We start from the raw sequence: 20,183 nt of genomic DNA on the forward strand, positions 1-20,183 counted from the left end.
ACACCTTCACAGCGATCAGGGACCCATAAGACGGATAGTTCGGAAGAAAGTTTGTATCAAAGAAGAATCTTCATAACACCGACTATCACGAATGTTGGTAGATGCCTAATGTTTCCTTTATAGCATAGAAAAAAGTTTGTTGATATTTTAAAAAACTTGTAAGATCATTTGTAGGCCTAAATATGAAAAGATTAATATCGTTCGCTGCAAGACCTGAATATAGAAAAACAACGTGAAATTCTGAATCCAATCCAATTGAGAAAATATTTTGGAAGACAAAAGCTAAGAACAAGCCATAATACATAATTAGTTCCATGTACATATAACTTTTCTTCGTATTATATGATAATTACTAATTCATTTGTTACACGTAGAGTCGTAAAGCGATCTGTGTAGGAGCGCAGGTGTTCCGTGACATTGCACGGGAATGAGAATATCGCTATATTCGAATACCCACCTTTGTGTGCAACCCTCTCAGACTATGTTAAAGCTCCTATTACTGACGTCTACGTTATGTGTAATAGTTCAAAATGATCATCAGTCGATTAGTTAAATATTAGAACGAACTGGAAAGACGATAAATCAATGAGGATCATCACGTAAAAGAAAGAGGGCCGCTAATTTTTTAAAGGAATGTCTTTAAGCAGTTCGCCCGTAGAATACCATAACAAAAATACGTACATAAAAATTGTTTAATAGATTAGGGCCAGAATCAGGAAACAGCCTAAAAAGATTTTATTACTAATTGATAACTATCAAGCTCATCCATGGACCAACTAAAAACATTCAATTACAACGCAACCTAAACGATACGGTGGTTATCAAAAAATTAAAACAATGATTTAGAAGAGTTAGGTATCATATCGAGTGCTGAAGAAGTTAACTAGAAAGTGAACATGATATAAGCGATACAATTTTTAATGGACAGTTGGAGAAATTTTATTGGTAGTGAGTGTATACCGAATTGTTGTAGTCATCGTGGCTTCAAAGTTCAAAGTATACTCTTGGAAAAAATGATTACTCAAGTAATAATATAGATGAATCGCTTTAACGAATCATTTTTTGGAAACAGATGCTAATCTAATGAGATTTGAAATAATGACGGAGATTCCGATAGTGATCGGAATCGATTACGTGACGTGGGTAACATTACCGGGTATATAAATATGAAATCGCTTCCAATGCAATTAACTTCTAATCGGGCCATATCCATTTGTTGATATCTCACAAAAATTTCCAACCCACAATGTTGCTATAAGATTCATACGACAGCACTTTTAAGTGACAATTTATAACTGCGTTGAACATGTCGAATTTAATATCAGGAAGCTATGATTTGCAGACAGCATTGAGTTTTTGTTGCCATTTAAAAAAACTGCTGTTCTTGGTGAATTAGGAATGATTTCAAAAATTCAAAATTGAATCGAATTGTATGCAAGCATAGTTCGAGGGGGATGACGCTCAAAGGCAAAAAAACACGGGAATCGAGTAAATGTAAAACGAGAAGCAATTTCATTACGTTTGAAAGCCATGGGAGAGATACAGAAGATGCGAACAGCGTTTCCACACGGAGTGAGAATGAAAGACAGCGAAAAACGACCTGCGAAATGCGCAAGTTCGTTTTTCTTCTAAGCGTAAAAGATCATTGGTAACTTCAAGCAAACCATACATATCGACTGAAAGGCCAAATTGCTATGGACAGAATACAATGCTCTGTGTTTGGTAGAATGAACAAGGTTGTAATCTATAATGAGCTTCTAAAACCTAGCGAAACCGTTAATACTAAATGTTACCGACAACAAATGATCGATTTGAAGCAAGCTTTGAGTGAAAACCGACCAAAATATCAAAAAAAAAGGCAACACGAAGTGATTTTTTTCCATGATAATGAATCATCACACATAGCAAAACTGGCCAAGGAAACTATACAGACGTTTAGTTGGGAAATACAATCGCTGCTTACTCACCAGACTTAGCTCCGTCCGATAACCACTTATTTGTAGTATCTATAGGCTGATAGGTTTGCATCAATAGAGCAACAGTTTTTTTGGCGTAGCATTTACAAATTGTCAGACAAGTGGGAAAAATGTATAGCTTGCACTGGGCAATACTTCGAATATAATATTTTTTATCATTTTGGTGCAATCAACTTGTATTTTCTATACAAAAATTCCGATTTCATATTTACACACCTAAAATATATTCTTGAACGAAGATTATTACTCTTGGCTCAAGCTTATCATATTCTTGTATATCCACAAGAAGGTCATTTTGTTGAGTGAAGAATAACCAAATATTCTCAAAGCAAGTATATAAACATTCTTGATTGTCAAGAAAACAAATTCTTAGTGAAAGTAAATCAATAATCTTGAAAAAGAGTATCTTAGTGTTGCGTCAACCAAATCCCATTTTCGTATCGAGAATAGATTTCTTAAGTCAAGAATAACGTATCTTTCTTTTTAGAAAAACTTATTCCTATAACAAAAATCTTGTATAATTCTTCATTTGAGTATTATACAAATTATTGACGCAAGAATGAATTTTTTGATACAAAAGATTGGTGCTACTTCATTCGATAATATTTCTATTCTTAAAACAAACAAATATTTTTGTTTTAAGAGTATCTTATACTTGCTTCTAAGAAATACATTCAAGAACAAATTTTTCTTGAAAGTCAAGAATAATTTCCCACAGTGTAGCGATGAAGTCACGCCTGATACTAATCCTATATCTCCTTAGTAGGTTAAAAAAGAGGAGTTTTTATACAAACAACAAATGAAGCTAAAGAACGTTGAATAAATATGTTTTATCTAAGTAATGTTAGTTAAAATTGTTTCTTTTTACGTACAAACAAGTTTTCAATATTTAAAATATCCGGTTGTCCCGGATATTTTAAAATCCCCCAATTACTTCGCTTAATTGGGTCGCTGTTTAATGGCAACCCGCTTAATTGGGACATATGTGTCATATTGTATTATATATGTCAGAAACTCATCAAAAAATTTGACAAAATTATGATAAATATATCAAAATTATATGTTATATTAGAAAACGTACAAATTATGTGTTAAGAACAAATCAGAAGTATCGCATTCATCAGAAATTTGTCTAGATTAACAGACATAAGTCAGAAATATTTCAAAATTGTCTGTAATTATTGAATATAGCGTAATATAACGTTACATTTACATATGCAGGATTATATTTACTATGAGTATCACAGTACTTAATTTGTTAATTTGTAAATAATAAAATATGTGTTATAATTTTTAGGTTGGTGGTAGATATATTAGACCCGAAGAAACGTCGCTGTGGCATAAAATTCGAAACCTTACAAATGGTACCATTACACCTCAATTTATATAATTATGTAGATTGAGCAGTATATATAATTGTAATAAAGGAGAAGTTATAATTTATACATTGCAGTCAATAAGCTAACTATCAAAGCGAACCCCATAAAAAAAACATTATAAATTTGTCTGAAAAGAAAATAGGTCAGATGATTATAGTGGTGGTTGCACTCAACTTAATAAAATAATCCCCTTCCCATAGTCGCTTCATTAAACGTTAAAACCACGCCATAAAAAAATGTAGCTACCCTAATATTCAGACTATAACAGCATAAAAACAATTTCCTAAGTAAGCCAACACCGATCCTTGTTCCTTCTATACTAACTTCGACAGTTTCATCCCAAAGATAAATTCTAATATATCTTCATCCCCTCGAGTTCATCCCTTTTCCAAAAACAACAACAAATTTGAAGACGGAGCCGACGGGATTAACGTTACCCGATATTTCAACTCATTAAAATTTCTCGGCACAAAGTTTGCTCCCGGTTATCGAATGACACCGGCAATTACGACGACGCGAAAGCCAAAGAGGGGGGTTGATGGCGGTAGTGGTGGCGGCGCCTTTCGACGTAAGCGAAGTATCGCGTGCCGGAAATACTTAGGCCGGACCTGCGGTCGCAATCGAAAAGTCGGCTTTGGAAAAATGGCCGGCCAATCGTTATATCCGTCGTGTAAACCTCTTCTCCTCCCTCCTTTCACATCAACCCCCCTTGAACGTTGGTTCGTATACGCCACCGCGCCCGTCCGTCGATTCGTAAATAAGTGATGAGCGCGGTACATATTAAAAATGCACGTGCCCGTGTACCCCACCGATCCGGTCACCCACCCCCCCGGAAGGAGGAAAGGTGAGCAGAATGTCACCGGGAGTTGTAACGGAACGGTTGCCAAGTAACCGACGAATTGGCCACGCGATACAAGCGATGACGAACCTATAATCGGGGACTTCAAGCCACCCTCTTCCCTCCCGTAGAGGGCGCATTCTCTATCAAAAATGGATTTACCTTCGTTTTAACTGCCCTAAAGTGTTTACCTACTCGTAAAATGTACTTCTTTTTATAAAGATCCTCGTTAACCTACTTAGAGATAATGTATTAAATATATTATGTTGTCATAAATGCGACTAAATAGGTATATATCTACAGGTAGTTGGTATATACAGTTGCTCACAAAATGGAGTATACAGGTCAATGGAAGATAGATAATTGTGAATATGATAGGGGTGGTTTAGTAATGCTGTGGGGATCAATTGAAGGAGCTTATTGAGAGAAATATGACAAAACTTAGTTATTTGAATGTTTTAAAGCGTAATTTATGTCAAAGCTCTCAAAAACTCAACCTTCCAACTGTGTTCTGGTTCCAACAAAATAATGATCCCAAAGATACATCATACTTTGTGAACGAATTGTTATGATACAATATTTCAAAACAACTAAAAACACCACCGCAGTCTCCGGATATCAATCCTATTGAACATTTATGGGGAGAAGTTAAGTTTCAGTTAAAAAATGGCAAGTGCCGAACCAAAAGCGAATTGAAAAATGAAATTTGTTAAATTTGGGATAGAATCTCGCCAAACTACACCAAAAAGTTAGTGGAGCCAATGGACGGCAATGGAGGGCCTACAACGTATTAAAACATAATACCAACCTAAACTTAAATGTTATAAATTCAAATTTATTATTATTGTTAATATTGTTATTATTTTATTCATTTATTTATTTAAACTGGATTATTTTGCATTCAATTTAGTTAATAAGATTGTTGTTAATATACCGGGTGTTTCAGAATTGCAACGCACTATTTTAGGGATGTATTCTTCAGCACAAAATAAACATATGTCCCAAATTAATTTATTACCGAGATATTTAAAGTTGAAGTAAAATATCTGAAAGTATTGTGTTAATCAAGTAGCCATGGACAACAATCGCATATTGTTCTTTTGCTTGACAGATGTTTAAATATCTACTAATAATTGTTCACTTTTGCAGAACTGTCTGTTTGTTGTTAATTTATAGCGATGTACTTAAAAATGGAGCTACTGCTGTTCGAAGGTACCATGAAAAATTTACCAGTAGAAGGATACCAAATCGTAAAACGCTTGAAGCCATTGAAATACGTCTTAGGGAAACTGGCACCAGAAGATTGTCACTTTCGATGTTCGAGTACAAGCGTATGGCGAACATTGCGTGTGCAACAGTTGTATCTAATATCATGTTACACATGTCCCAGATTTATTACCAGAAGACTATAATAAGCGCAGAAATTTCTGCCAGTGGTTAATTCAACAATGTACACGAAATCCTAACTTCCTGAGTTGCCTAATAATTACTGACGAATCTTTTTTTACCAGAAACGGGATTATTAATTTTCGAAAAACCCATACTTGGCACGAAGAAAACCCTCATACGACTGCTTCTACTCATTACCAACATACTTTTTCCTTAAATGGCTGGTGTGGTCTTCTTGGTGACAATCTCATCGGCCCTTTCTTTTTAGCACCCAAGCTTACCGGAATATCTTACTTGAATTTTTTGCAAAATAATTTGTATGAGCTCCTAGAAGACATTCCGTTTGGCGATAGGCAGGGAATGTGGTTTATGTATGAAGGTGCCCCTTCAAACTTTTCTCATCTTGTCACTGATTATTTAAACAGACCATATGGTAACCGATGGATTGGTTAACGAAACGGACCTGTACACATCACGAACTTTAAAATAAATTAATAATTATTTGAAATATTCACAATTATCTATTTTCCATTCAACTGTATTATGTTCTTCATTCAAATGTGGACGAATTCAAAAAAAAATCTCTATATAAATAGTGTTTATAATATATTATTTTACATAGAGTATTCAAAAAAACATTAAGGGAAAACATAATACATTTGTGTCCATTAAGGGGTAATGTCATTAGGACATAGTTTTGTCGATTATTTTCTGTAATGGTTTTCCCATTATTTTGGAACTATTATATAAGAAGATGAATACATTAAAGGTTCGTTTTAAATAAATATCAGAAAATAGTACAATTTATTTATTTATAAAGCTAATAAAAAAGTTTATAGTGTGATGTAGGCTATCAGAAAACAAATAAATCACAATAAAATAACGTTAACAGTTGTTGTTAAGTTATAAATCATTAAAAATACATAAAAACTATAAATAGGGATATTTTCAAGGAGATATTTTCTTATTAAAATTCTTGCCATATTAAAGTGGAATATTTTTGTGCAATTTGCCTCACTAATTGCATGACTTGCTACTACATATACATACACAAATGGGTCGTTGTATACAAAAAAGTACACATTTTCAGGCGTAAACAAAACAATTAGAACGTTTTGAGTTCGAATCCCAGTACAATCTATATTTTCTAATTCAGTTTAAATGTTTCATTTTTAAAGCGTTGCATTATTTCAAGCTTTTTAGATAATGCATTCTACTTTCTTACTTAAGACTTATTGGGTATATGGGGGCTATTTGACTCCGAGAGGAATATAGTATATACCTATATATAATTATTGTTAAATTTATTTGAAAGTCTAATGAAAAAACTTTATGTGCCTACTAATATCCGTTGAAAATTCATGCAATGATCCCATGAGGTTATTTACGGAAGTAAAATTAAGAACATAATTTCATTTTTTAGTAAAATTTCGTAATTGGGGAAACCCTTTTCTTTTTAAAATACCAATTTTTGAAAAATAAATACCGACATGGTTGCCATATATTGAAGTTACCTCGTATACATGCGAAGTTGGCAGAGGAAACTCTGCGATGACGACGATTACGTAATAGATGATTTAGAAATCAATATGAATGCTGTAGGAATAGATGTCGTGCTGAATGAAGTTCTAGATGATTATCAGTATTAGAAACATGATTCATGCAATGAAATTGAATACGACCACGAGAACAATGAAAATATAAAACTTCAAAACCACGTTTAAAATTATTTCTTTGAAGTGGTATCATACAACTATTTACAAGAAAAGTACATAATAAAGTGTTAACATAACCGAAGAGATGATTTGGATGATTTAGATGTCTAAAAATTGTACTAAACTATGCAAAAGAACATAACGCGAGCACCACAACTGTTCAAGAAAGGGAAAATTTGCTTCGACTTAAGTACATTGCTGGTATCAAAGTTCATACATAAATTATATTAGTATTGTTTTGTTCAGAGATCAAATCCAGTAAATGATGTTTCTTCCAACAAGTCTACGTTCTGATGACACAACAAAATGTAGAGTAAAAATGTGAAATGTTTTATTGATAAATGACAATTGTATATCCAATTATGGAAGAGGTGAAAATGTGACCTTTGGTGAACAATTGACAAGATACAACACATACAAAAAATAGATACATCATAAAAGTTTTCGCAATGGTAAATAGAAGTTATTATCTATAAAAGAATGGACATTATATTTTCATCCCATGAATATTACAGCAATTAATGCTTACATCATTTACCATTCAATTGATAGACTAACTTTGAACTACTTGGAATGGGGTGTTCCGCAAGGAGTTGAGTCGAAATTTGGTCAACAAGTTCTAACAACATCAATCAATAATAGAGCAGCAAAAAGAAAGCGGTGCGATGTTTGTCCTTGGTGTGCTGATAATAAATTCATTAGTCAACACTTCATAGAGAATATCAAGGAACCCACGCAAAACAAAATGATAACGGGCGTTAGGAAGTCAGGACAGGAATTATAATAATTAATTTTGCTGGTGTATCACTTTTTCTTAATCTCAAAGATAAACTGAACATACGCGGTATTAATACATTTCGTGGTAATAGCCTTAATGATAAGCTTTCCATTATAAATGAAACCAATGTGCCGCATCAACAGCAGATAAAAATTCGAAAAGTTTTAAAATTAACAATACTAATTGTAAAGTTGAAATTTTGTGACAATCTACTTCCAATAGACCTTTAACAATAATCACAATATATTGGAGTGAAGACCTGATGTTTCGTAATAATTTTTTTAGTGCCTTAACACTACGTTACCTAGGTCACAGATAGATGACAGATTATATAAGCATCTTTTAAGCAACTATTGAGCAATTTTACGATAATGGATTGAACAGAACGCCAAGGATGATTGACGAGAGTTAAATAATTATAGTAATTATATAAATATTTCACCATTCCTGAAGATGGAGACCGAGATACGATAAAAAGTTTCTTACAACTTGTTTCTTACAAAATTTTCGACAATTTCTTAAGTTTTTAGTATGTTTATTTTGTTTTTAATGAATGGCTCTTGCTAAAATGTATGATCTAAAGTCTAATATTATTAACGCTATTAACTTATTGTGTTTGTCAGAAACTTGGATGTTTAGAACTTCTAATGATACGTGGTTACCAGGTATACAGGTACTTATATCCAGTACAACTCAGACCTCGACAATATCACGGAACTAAGTATGCTATTAGTTTATGTCTTCCTTAACATTAGATACTCATAATATCTAATGGCACGTATTTAATTATGATTTAATTAGGTAAAGACTTAATGTAAGCAAATAGTATTTCACACCCATCAAAGATTATTGGGCGCTTCATTCAAAGCTGTAAAACATTCTATCACAACAACTCACACATGTATTAACATTATATTTTGCAATAAATCTTGTTATTAATTGCGATATATATCCGACTCGATTCAATAAAATTGGGGTAGTGCTTCTTGTATACATTTTGGGATTCTTCAGAATATAATTTTGAGATATTACACGTTCGATATTAAAATCAAAACATGTTGGTATGTCGAATAATAGTTACATATTAAGAGCAGTTTTTCTGATTGTACTCTATCATAGATTCAAAGTTGTTAGGCTTCCAAGGGTTTCAGTGTACTTCAGATTTACTTAATTGATTTAATTTAATTTACAAGATTGATTTTTATTGCTTAACGTTAGAACGTCGTACTATTATCTTTTATTCCGATAGAAAACCTTTTTGTATTGATACATTGAATAATTTGTTTTTTTTATTTCGATTTTACTTCCCACATCATTACACCAATACAATGAACCATTATATTATCTGAAAATAAAAGACTTGGAGTGCCCTACCAGAAACTATCATGGTATTAGTATAAAAACAAACGTGCATTATATTACTTTATAATCTATAGAAATTAACTAGGTTTGCTGTGTTAAATATGTTTTAATTATACAGGGTGTCTCAGCGAGACCGGTCATTAGACGTTTCTGTGGTTCTGGCCAAAATAAAAAATTGAGAATTCAGACTTAAGTATTATCAATTACGTTCTCTTCGTCTAAAATATTTACAGATTTCTAGCACTTCCGGTTATACCGGAAGTCGCCACCTACTTAATTTTTTTAAATGGAACACCCTGTATATTTTTACATATTTGGATTTGTCTGTTTTGAAGGTTTATAAATAACTTTACTTTTTGCAATTTTATTCGGCCGTTCTCGAGTTATTCGAATTTTTCTAGAAAAATCTGCTCCAGCGGACATTTGTTCAAAAAATCATAGAACACTCGATTTTTGAGATATCAATTTAGGATTCAGAACATGCTTAAACAACATGATAGAGTATGTTTTGGTGCCGAGAACTGGTTGTCTAGATCGTTTGGTCACTTTACTATGGCACGTTAACTTTTCAAAATTTGGAACTACCATAACTTCATTTTTTTAAATGGCACCCCCCATATTTTATTACTTAGTCGTCTTCGGCGTCTCATTTTACATCTTTTATACTCTATATGTCCTATGCCTAACATTAATAGTTTGAGAAATAATTAGGGTTTTTTGAAAAATGCTCACATATCATATCGATATTAACCTAGTGTGCCATGGAAAACAAATGTTTAATGACTTATTGACAAACGTCAAAGTCTGATTTACGTTGTTTGATGCTTGTGAGTCTGAAACCAGATAAAATGGATATTAATAACGTAAATAATGTTTATACAAATAAATATTTTTTTGCACGAAAAGTGCGACAAAGTTCTTAGTAGAACTTGCAGAATGTTTAATAAAAATTATCCGCATTTACCTCCGATGACAAAAGATAAATTTAGAAGAATAGAAGCAAATTTTTTGCATTTTGGACGAATTAATCACGTGTTAAACTGACCAAAAAATGTAGTAGATAATGCAACGGAAGAGGTAAATGCCTTGGTTTATTTCGAGCCCAGTCCCAACACCTCAATTCGAGCTGCCAAAGAAGATCTAGGAATCATACTACGAACTTTGTCGCGCTTTTAATGCATAAAAATTAAATTAAGAATTTCTTGATTTGTGTAAATAGTACTTTCGTTATTGTTATCGATTTTAACTCTTTTCAGTACTAATATTAAGGGACATAACAGATAATTATTTGCTCACATGCATCAAGTGAGGTAAACTAGTGAGTCTTTGACAAGAACTCATTGAGAAGGCTTGTTTTTGATGGCACACTACGCTAAATATCCATATGATATGGTGCATTTTTCAAAAAACCCTAATTATCTCTTAAACTATTAATGTTAGGTATGGGACATATATATAAAAGATGTAGAATGAGACGCCGAAGACGACTAAGTAATAAAATATGGGGGGTGCCATTTAAAAAAATGAAGTTATGGTACTTCCAAATTTTGAAAAGTTAACGTGACATAGTAAAGTGACCAAACGTTCTAGACAGCCGTTCTCGGCACCAAAACATACTCCATCATGTTGTTTAAGCATATTCTGAATCCTAAATTGATATCCCAAAAATCGAGTGTTTTCTGATTTTTTGAACAAATGTCTGCTGGAGCAGATTTTTCTAGAAAAATTCGAATAACTCGAGAACGGCCGAATCAAATTGCAAAAAGTAAACTTATTTATAAACCCTGAAAACAGACAAATCCAAATATGTAAAAATATACAGGGTGTTCCATTTAGAAAAATAAAGTAGGTGGCGACTTCCGGTATAACCGGAAGTGCAAGAAATCTGAAAATATTTTGGTCGAAGAGATCGTAATTGATAATACTTAAGTCTGAATTCTCAAATTTTTATTTTCGCCAGAACCCCAGAAACGTCTAATGACCGGTTTCGCTGAGACACCCTGTATTTATTAAATATATTCATTCAGTTCTTCTTGAGTTATGTCCGATGAAGAAACTCTTGTCTTAGCAGAAACCAACTTAGTTGTTCCAGAGCCAAATATAGATGATGTAACATATATAAACCTCTAATAACATATTCAAAAAGTTAAAAGTTTTGTGAAATCAGGAGTATCAAGGTGAACGGCAATCCAAAATGTAATCACATATTATCATTTTACCATAACAGGTTGTATTAATTACTTTAATCAAAGGTAAAAACATTCTAAATTACATTGGAAAAAAATTAAATTCTTTTTTTCGCTTTAAATTATTGCAGTTTAAAGCTAAATATGTATAACAAAGGAACGCAAATATAACAAATATAACGTATATAACAAATACGCTAATTTTAAAAAAGTTCTACACTCTAAACATTTTTAAATTTGGAGATAAAATCTATCTTGTGCAACAAAACAGTGAACGAATAAAAACTCATTTGCTTCTTCTTTTAAAGAATATCATTCCTCTTTACTATTGTTAAGTATCTAGAAAAAGGATTCATAATTTTAAATAAGTTTTCTACTAATGTTTCTATGTTCTTGCTATAGGAATTGAACCTGGAGTGAAATAGTTACCCTAGATTATAACTTCCTATTTTAGTTTACTATTCTTTTAGTCTAGCTTCTCCTCTTTTAATTTACTATTCTTAGAATATAATGCTTAGAAACTTTACTATATTTATCTTGATATGGGTTGATAAATACAAATTTTTGAATCAAAATGTGATAAAACTCTAATAATTGGGCGTAATGATCCGACAAATGTAGGTTAAATGTAGATTAGTCTTTTTGCCAGAGTACAGGTCACTATTGTAATTAGAAAATGTATCATGAATGGAGAACTACACAAAAAAACGCCTGTTTTAAACACTACATACTTATTAGAATAATTTTTGAAGTGTGTGTTTCAATACCACATATTTCTAAATATTTCCCAACAAATAGCACTTTAATATGTTGTAGTTTCGTGAAATCATTTGTATTTCGTATTAGAATAAGAGAACTCCCTCGGAGTTATTGAAATTAAGTGCTTTGTTGCACCAAGTTATTCTAGCTCAAATTGTTGTTTCAAAAAGATGTATGTTTATATTGAGCAGTTCGAGAATTTAAGCATAATTTTTGGGACTTTATGTTAAATTTTATTGTTATAGCAGAGCGTGAACCCATTGTCTCAAATATTAGACGTAGGTTTTGAAATTTGAATCTGTTTTCCACTACTGATTTGTGTATATTCCAATAAGGTATCTTCTGATAATGATGTAAACTGAAACCAATGAAGACTAAAATAAAATAAATATTATTCCAATACACAAAAAAATAGAACTTCATTTATTCAGAATTTTAATATTTCAAGGCTATTCAGAACCAACCTATTTTTTGGCTTTTTTTTAATTTTATTGTAATATCTATTGTGATATCTGCGTTTTTTCTTATAAATTTAAATACAATAGAACTTTTTCTGCAACCGGTTATAAAAATAGCAGCTTTTTTGAATATTTCGAACCGCTTCCGAATGGATTGATGCAATATCGCTCGATTGTAGCCTCTTTGTTATTTATACGTCGGAAGTCCTTTGATTTTATTTTGTTTCTGCCAAAATGTGACATTTTATACATTGGTTTATTTTTACAGATCGCCCGGCTCTTCTTATACTTTGCAAGTCAGTTTACATAGAGTTTTTTTTGTAACTGCATGAATGTTGTTGTCTTTTGAACGTCTAATTCTCCGATTTCATAAAGAAAGAATTTCGATAATTTCGATCCTTGGTAATCTCTTGGTCTATATTTAAATAGATTGTTTTAGCTTTGAAACTTGTATTGGTAAAAGCGCTCATTTTGTAATACGCAAACATGTGGGAAATACATTTTTCGTATTATTAATAAACGTTCAAAATGCTCTATTAATTCTTCATTTTCATTCATTACTCTTAATCTGTGAGGCGTCTAAAAGACGGCATTGAAAACGAGCCTTTGGTGTTGATGTTTTATTTAATGACGACATTATGAGATCTTAAATACTGGACTAACACAAAACCTGATTTAAGAGGAAACTACAGCGATGATATTTTCAATGAGGCGAAACAAAACATTTTTATAAACTCACTCTGCATCGTATCTTAAAGTTTAAGGATGGAACCGTGTTTGTGTGCACAAATTTAAGTGACACTGAAAAACGTAAACTGCTTGTTATTGGAAAATACGAACATCTATCTAAAAAGGTCACATATGCGGCTAATAATGGTTCATGAATGACAGCAACCACTTTTCAAAAAAAATTTTTGTTGTAGGATGAAGAGCTGGGACAAAAGCATAGAAAAATCTTACTTTTAGCAGACAACTGTACGCTTCACCAAAAGTTGTTACATTTGAAAAATATCAAACTTGAATTTTTTATAGAACAACCTATTAATCAAAGTGTAATTCGATGTCTCAAAGCACATTACCGTAAAATTTATTACTAAATTGATTAAAGTGTTGGATGATGGGGAAAAAATTGTGTTGCCCTTATTGAATTCCGTTCGAATGGTGGCGTAAACTGGAAATACAATTAGATTACACGAATTTATTTATTAGATTAACCATACCTACTTAAAAATACTACCGATTACCTCACCGAAATGATAGAATGCATGTTAACGCTATTATTATAAAAGTTGTTTCCAAAATGACATTACACCACGTTTATTGTCATGGCTATAATCTAAGGTTAATATCAGTTTATTTAATATGATTCGAGCAATTCCTTGTAAGAAAATAGTAATCAATATAGTATTTTATTAAATGCTTTATAGGTAACTTTACTACTTAACAAATTAATAATCAAACTTAAACAAAAAAAGGTTGTATTTTAAAAAATCAGCACCGCTGTTTATGTTTACTCGGTACAGTTCCTGGAGAAGCCGACAAAAATTGACGAACTATAGGAATGAGCTCTTTGTACTTTAATCTATTGTTGTACCACCATAACAAAGGATTTTCTGAAAGCTGTAGTTTTGTCTGGTTATTATAATCGGTTAAAAAAGACTTCAACTTTGTAGCATTGGGACGTGTGTCATTCATAATCATTCCTCTTCATAGTCTTCTTCACTACTGGAGCCCAATACATTTTTCAAAACTTTCTTAATATGGGAATGATCTGATTCTGAACTGGAAGTTGAAGTATCGTCATTTTTAACTTTTTTCAGAGGCGGTTCATTCTCATTATTACATTCTAATAATCGTAAATACACGTACAGTAAAACCTCGATATAACGGATCTCGTTAGAACGGACTTCGGATAAACTTTTTAAGGAAAAAAATTTTACATTTTTTTTATTTACAGAATATTTATAGGTCGCAGTACATTATTATATTAATATATTAGGCCGGTATTTGACATATCAATGATTTTATAAAATATCTTTGTCAAAGAAGTTTTACAGTGTAATAAGGTGTATTTTATAAAAATCTTTTATGAAAGATATTTTATAAAATCTTTGATAATGTAATACCGGCCATAGAAGTGTACGTAAATATAAATATTAGCGTTCGTAGGTTGAGTGGAACACGGGGTATTCCCAGAGATATTCTGTGCGCTGTAATACATTAAATTTACAAATTTATTTAAACAGTTTAGAAAATAATGTTATTGAGTATTAAATTTTTCATACCAGCCTAAAAACTGTATTCAGGAACATATTTTTATATAACGGACTTTCGACTATACATAACGGTCACCCCCTCCCCCGTATTAGTCCGTTATATCGAGGTTTTACTGTAATTAGTTAAAATGGTAATAACTTCGGATTCAATTTGTTCCTGAACTATTACATTAAAAAAAATTATATTTGTAACGAGGATCTAACTAAATACATACATAAGTAGCAACTGAGAATAAGTTATTATTTTCTATATGCAAACTTTAGGTTTACTTCTGAAATAACCTTTCTGACGTTTTCCTTGATTTGAGTGTCTTTGTTCTTCCTCTTGTAGTGATGATTTAACTATGTATTAAAAGAATGACGGATGAAATGTTGGAATTGGCATTACTTAAATTCCTTAGTTAGTTCTTCAAATGATTTCAATATGTTTTTCCATAATGTCTCACTTTTCAGAAGATAGCAGTACTGATATTCTATTGTTAGTACTTAAAGTTTCTCAATATCAGGAAGGTTCTTTTGTGAAATCCACTACTGCAAAGCAGTAGCAATGGATATAACTTCCTTGCAAAAAATCCTAATACTGGATTACTAGTGTCCCTAAGTGTGCTCATAGCATCGTCTTTTTCTTCCATTGTCAATTTATATTTTGTTTTACATCTAAAATAAATACAATTAAACGGTAACGCGTAAATGCCTGTAATAATTCCATTTTTTCGTCAAATGAACTTCCTAATTTCTAACACACTTCTACAACATCATATAGAGAAGCACCTTTTTTGTAATTTGTCAAGTCTCCGGAATATTGGCTTTAAGATATTTAAGTAATATTCTGCAGATCGTTTGGGATCAATATTAGATACTTTTTGGTATATTGACATGTATTTGCAGACAAACCACATTCTGTTCCACCTCATATCGTTTAAAACTTTTCCATCGGTATACATATACAAGCCATATATGTACTTAGATCTAGCCAGGTTGGATCACATGCTCTTTGACTTTAGTTACTTCAAGACGTTACATTACAATTATATTTCGGTTTACAAGATAAAATTATTTCATAAATTATTTTTGTAAAGTAATCGCTTGTATGGGGGTTGCCAGGCCAGATCTATTGTTTCATATAAGAATTCGTTTCCATCTTTAATAGTTATTGTGGCACACAGTGTAAGGTCATTACGTACATACATTAGACCAACCATCAAGTGATATGTTTACGTTACGTCAAGAAAGACTTCAAAAACAATTTATTTTTTCTTCCTCATAAATCACCCAGAATAATGCGTTCGTATATACGAGAAAAGATCAAAACTAAGGTTAAAGAATAAAAGATACATACGAAAACTAAATTGAGAGATATTTAAAAAAAAAATCAATAAATGTTGTATAAGATTTTTCCATAAACCGTTTATAATGATTTTATCGCCTATATCCCCTACTTTACGGACATACTGTATATAAAGTAACATTTTCAAATGAAACATTAAAACTTTTTCCGCTTCACTTTTAAACACCAACAAATCTAAAACAGGTAAATTTTTAAGAAGGAAAGAAACCCAATATCATCCCTTTTTTACCTAACATCTTATCAAGAGGGGTGATACAATAGTATATTACAAAACCAGTTTCGTAAGACACGCTTGAAATGCATGAATTCAAGTTTAAAAACGAGTGGCGAAGCCACGAGTTTTTTTAAGGATGAGTGCTTTAAGTCTTATGAAACGTGTTTTTTATGCTATTTTTTGTAATTCGCGTTTTTATCCTTTTTTTGTTGCAAAAATAAAATAAATTTTGACAATGTAGGGAAATAGGTATGTAGTAGTTGGTAATATCGTAATACTTGAAAATCACAAAACACATGTCAAAACACAAAATGTATTCACCTGAAAAAAATGTTTCATGTACAGGATGGTTCAAATTCGATGTCCGAATAGGCTAACTCGAAAACTATAAGAGTTAGAATAAAAATAGCTGACATGTCATGATCTCGTTTTTCGAGAAACTGCTAATGCCGAAAACCTCATAGCGCTATCTTCTTTTGTTTTTCCGCTAGAGGGCAAAATTAAAAATATCGTAAAACCCGCAAATGTAATTATATTGGTTATTATTATAGGTGGAGTATTATAACTAAGACATTATATATTATTATTTATATATTATACATTTGATGACGTAGTCAAAAAAATTTTGAGATATTATCACAATTTTCGTTTTTTTAAATGGAAACAACCACTGATTATTCGCTTAATAAATTCGTTATTTTTTTCTGATTACAAAAATATAGGGTTTGACAGGTCTGTTTCTTATTGTTTTAGAATAAAACTAAAAATAAACTTTTCTTTTAGTGTTGTCCAAGAAATTAAATTTACAGTTTCCTGTAAATTACGGTTCTATAACTAAAAATTAAAAAAACATATTTTTGATATTTGAAAATCTCGCTCATATGTTTTTTTTTTAATTCAAATAAACATAGCTACATTTGTTTGTATTCAAAAATTTTCTGAAGTCTCACTTTAAAAATCCCATTTTTAAGATCAATTACGAAAATTTTAAAAAGTTTGACATGTTAGAATATGTCAAACTATATATATATTTATTTATTTTTTATTTATATATTTTTCTATATGTTATATCAAAAAATTATTTGTTTTTAAATATCAGAAGTTATCTTCGTATTTAATTATTGTTAACTTTTTAGATTTTACCTACCGCCCCGTAACTTACAGGAAACTGCAAATTTAATTTCCTCGACGATGATGCTAGATGGAAATTTTATAAAAAAAGTTTATTTTTAGTTTTATTCTAAAACAATAAGAAATAGACCTGTCGAACCCTATATTTTTGTAATCAGAACAAAATAACGAATTTAATAAGCGAATAATCAGTGGTTGTTTCCATTTAAAAAAACCAAAATTCTCATGATATCTCAAAATCTAAAACCGAAAAATTTTTTTTGACTATCTAATGAAACTCTCTGTAAAAAAGTGTCCATATAATGTCCTAGTTATAATACTCCACCTATAATAATAACCAAGATAATTGCACTTATTGGTTTTACGATATTTTCAATTTTGGCCTCTTGCGTAAAAACAAAAGACGATAGCGCTATGAGGTTTTCGGTATTAGCAGTTTCTCGAAAAACGAGATCATGACATGTAAGCTACTTTTTTTCTAACTCTTATAGTTTCCGAGTTAGCCTATTCGGACATCGAATTTGAACCACCCTGTACACCTCCCAAAATAAGAGAAATTGCTCAGAGTTCAATGTCCTCATCATTGTGGACCTTGTATTCGATGGTAAGAACTTGTTTAAACATCCACAGACAAAAATTGTCACATTCACAACTAGAAAAATTAATAACCCAACGTCACCAACTTGAACTGGTTCCATAAAATGTTAGTAAAATCTCATTACAGCATCAGATGCTGTAAGAAGTCTCATTACAGCACCCGTTTGAGTACTGTAATAGCTTTCATTGCCATCGCGAATTACAAAATAGTATATTAAAAAACAAGTTTCGTAAGACACGCTTGAAACGCACGAATTCAAGTTGAAAAACGAGTGGGGAAGCTCCGAGTTTTTTTAATGAATGAGTGCTTTAAGTCTTATGAAACGTGTTTTTTATGCTATTTTTTGTAATTCGCGTTTTTATCCTTTTTTTTTAACAAAGATAAAATAAATTTTGACAATGTAAGGAAATAGGTATGTAGCAGTTGGTAACACCGTAACACTTGAAAATAGAAATTCAAATTGACAATTAGAAATCGTCAAAACACAAAATGTATTCACCTGAAAAAAATGTTTCAAAACACTACTTTCAGAGAAGTCCCACGAAAGGTACGAACAACAGTACGCTAAATTTAAAAATTTATTTATTAGTTGTCACATTGACAACTAGAATCAATGTCACCAACTCCATAAAATGTTACTAAAATCTCATTACAGCATCGGATGCTGTAAAAGTCTATTACCGTCGCGAATTACAAAAAATGTATTATGATTGAGATCGTGTTTAAATTATAATATAAATCAATAGATGGCGATAACAAAAAAATGAATTTCCATGTTCGTTGTTCACTACCAAACATGCAATATTGGTTGCATACCAGCAAATTTGTTTGATAACAAAGACTCAAAGCAATTTCAATTATAATTCAATACAAAATAAATCCATTGAAAAGCCCCATACGAAATACACAAAGAAATGTCAATAACAAACTATGTACATTGAGTTGAAACAATAAATAATAAAAAAAGGTCAAATAGCAGCCGATTGAACTCTTCATACTCTCAAGGGGTGGTATAATTCGTGCACAAACAGAGCGACCACCACCTCTAATTGGCCAATTGTGAATAACCTCGCGTGCATTGCCCGTCTGAGAGAAGACGACGCGACGCCACAAACAAATTTAATACCATTTGCCTTTCTCAATAACGTTTTAAAGAGAACGCGAGAATAATTTCGAAATAAATCCCAAAACAACCGTCCCCAGACGAAAAGTGCACGAAACGGACCAATATTTACTCAGAAACATCCTGTTTAAACAACGGCCAACGGGTAATTGTACCGAAACGGCACATACAACGCCCTCTACACAACGATTTTAACCTCTCTTTTTCATTACATTTACTGTATGTACAACTTCAATTCCCGCCAAATCCGATTAAAGAAAATTACAATGTTTTCTCAAACTTTCTACGATAACAATTCTATTTTTGTTATCTTTACCGTTTCCGTTTATATATCAAAAGGAATGCGTCGAAAACAGTCAAGGTTTTTTTAATAATCAGTAGCTACCTTCATAGGGGAAAACGGTCATGGCCAACCGTGATAAAACAAGGGTGAACGATAAAGCCGGTTCGTCTTAAGATCTTTTAACACAATTTAACAATATTTGAACGAGAATTTTTACGAATCAACACGATATTAACATAAACTATCAATAGAATTTAATAACTCACCTTTATCTGTGTTGAAAGCACTTTAAAAACCGATAAAAACAAGCGAATTAACCGTCAACGAACCACAATGGCGGTAGCTTCGACGAATCTCTTGTAATCTTCGA

The 20,183-nt window shown here is 31.6% G+C and overlaps 1 protein-coding gene and 1 long non-coding RNA gene across 3 annotated transcripts in view; one reads left to right on the plus strand and one right to left on the minus strand.

The window, feature by feature from the left end:
• Positions 1–20,183, minus strand: part of LOC111423954 (Heterogeneous nuclear ribonucleoprotein K) — a 107,402-nt gene extending 87,219 nt beyond the window's left edge. Inside the window, exon 1 of one of the 2 annotated variants that reach the window (XM_023057341.2) lies at positions 20,080–20,183. The gene's annotated coding sequence lies outside the window, so the exon portion shown is untranslated. The remainder of the gene's footprint in view (positions 1–20,079) is intronic. The other variant, XM_071197873.1, reaches the window with a different exon arrangement.
• LOC111423985 (uncharacterized) lies at positions 2,894–3,419 on the plus strand. Its single transcript, XR_002707558.2, has 2 exons — positions 2,894–3,214; positions 3,274–3,419. It is a non-coding gene; the product is annotated as an uncharacterized lncRNA (long non-coding RNA).

Source organism: Onthophagus taurus, chromosome 7, assembly GCF_036711975.1.
Source record: "Onthophagus taurus isolate NC chromosome 7, IU_Otau_3.0, whole genome shotgun sequence".
NCBI classification, from domain to species: domain Eukaryota; kingdom Metazoa; phylum Arthropoda; class Insecta; order Coleoptera; family Scarabaeidae; genus Onthophagus; species Onthophagus taurus.